General features: G+C 42.2%; 1 pseudogene; it reads right to left on the minus strand.

Moving 5' to 3' along the window:
- Window positions 1-535: 535 nt before the first annotated feature.
- Window positions 536-1,912, minus strand: LOC116627697 (annotated as a pseudogene).
- Window positions 1,913-2,137: the final 225 nt, after the last annotated feature.

A 2,137-nucleotide genomic window follows, 5' to 3' on the forward strand; every position in this document is an offset into this window, starting at 1 on the left:
ATACAATTTAGTGATAAGAAAAATCTTTTCAGTGATTAAAAATTACTTCTAAGTCCCACTGAAGTACTGCTGTAGTTTAACTATACATAAGGAATTACTTAACCGTGTGCTATTCCAAATAAATATATTTTTTTAATTTATTTTTTTTAAGATTTTATTTATTTGAAGAGAGAGCACAAGCAGAGGGAGAGAGAGGGAGAAGCAGGCTCCCTGCTGAGCAAGGAGAGCGATGTGGGACTTGATCCCAGGACACTGGGATCATGACCTGGGCCAAAGGCAGCCGCTTAACCGATTGAGCGACCCAGGCATCCCTCTAAATATATGTAATGCTCATTTTTTAAGATGAGCCTAACCACCCTCCCTTCAAAAGTAACTGCATTGTATCTTTGAAGTTAAGCAGAAAAACAAACAAACACCCAATATTGGTGACAAATATACAGCAGATTCACTTCTTCATTCTTCTTAAAGACTGAAACCTATTCTCAGGACCATGAAGAGCTAGAAATTCACCTATTTTCAAGGACTTGTTTGTAGACTATGCAGCAACTTTGTTGTCTTTCCTGTATCAAAATCTGAAAACTCCTTGACCCCCAGGACCTCCTCTGAACCCACCATGAAATCCTCCATGGGTGGTGACGGTATCACTTCTGTCACCACCATGCCCTTGGTCACCACAGATACCAAGACCTCCCTGCCTCTGTATCCCCCACAGCCACAGTTTGGACAAAGTGTAATTCCAAATGTTTTGGCATTTAATCTTCTTTCTTCAGCCCCAGTTGGTCTCTCTTCTCTATTATTATCACAAGAAATATTATCAAAGAAGGATTTGTTTTTGTCATAATAGTAATTAGGTCTAAGTGAATCTCTTCATCTGTATTTCCTTAAGTGTTTTTGCTGAGTATCAACTTCTGAGTCTTCTTTATCTTCACCACTTTTATAGGGTTCTCCTGCTTCTCAAGTTTATCTACTTTGAATTTAAGTTTATAAGGAAACTGTCAATTTCTTCCTTGTTATAATGTGCATTCATACTTTCAAGGTCAAAATTTCATTGGACTATCTTCAACACCACATTGGCCTCTGCCACCTCAATGACCCCCACACTCTCTCCTTGAAGCCAAAAGAGCACCTGGAACTATTTGTTTGTTACTATCATTTTTGGGTTGGTCATTTTCTGGTCTTGAAACTTTGTGTACTTCAGCTCACTTATGCTCTTGATTCTCTATTGCTTTTTGGCTGGTAGATGGTAAAGTCCTGAATGATATAGGGTTACCTCTCCCAGCAGGTGCTGGAAGAGGTAAGTGAGCAGAGGTGGTCTGTACTGCTTGCTTCATGGTTGGGCTTTTTCTCAAAGGGTCTAACTGAGGGCTTGAACGACCTTGAGATAACTGTGTTTTTAGAGCTCTTGCATCCTGTGTAAAGGCAGAACCAACTGTGCTACTTTGGGATAGGCTACCACTATTTGATGTTTCTGTTCCAAAGAATGTCAAAGAGCTTCCAGAAACACCAATAGCACCAAATTGCTGCCCAACTAATGAACTTCGACGGAATTGACTGTGTGTTGACATCTTGTGGAAAGGTCCATAGGAACCCACTGACTGGAATGAAGAAGTAGATGAGCTTAGAAGAAACTGAATGATAGCTGGGTCCGGGGCAAAGAACATTGTGGGTTTGATGGCTCACAAACAGTGAGGTCTTTAATATCACTCCCACGGACTATGATGTATTCAAAGACTTCATCTGAAGGTGGTATTGGACAAACTATTGGTCAGTCTTCTGGACCAAAGGACTAAACTTTGGTGAGGGTTACCATGGATTTCTTGATGTGGATGGTGTAGAGGATGCCTTTGCAGCGGATCTCCACCTTGGAGATAAGGCTCATCTTGCTGCCTATGTAAGGAGCGCCCCCGCTCATGGCGCCGCTGCCACTGTGGCCACTCACAGAAACGCAGATCCCACACCACTGTTGCAGCTCTGCAAGCCTATTGGCTCTGTCAGCACCTGCAGCAGCTGCCTCTATGTGCAGATATTTTTTTTTTAAGATTTATTTATTTATTTCAAAGAGAGAGAGAGCTTGAGAGTGGTGGGGGGAAGTGCAGAGGGAGAGGGCGAGAGAGAATCCTTGAGCAGACTCCCCCAT

This window comes from Phoca vitulina, unplaced genomic scaffold, assembly GCF_004348235.1.
Source record: "Phoca vitulina isolate PV1807 unplaced genomic scaffold, GSC_HSeal_1.0 scaffold3, whole genome shotgun sequence".
In the NCBI taxonomy this organism is placed as follows: Eukaryota; Metazoa; Chordata; class Mammalia; order Carnivora; family Phocidae; genus Phoca; species Phoca vitulina.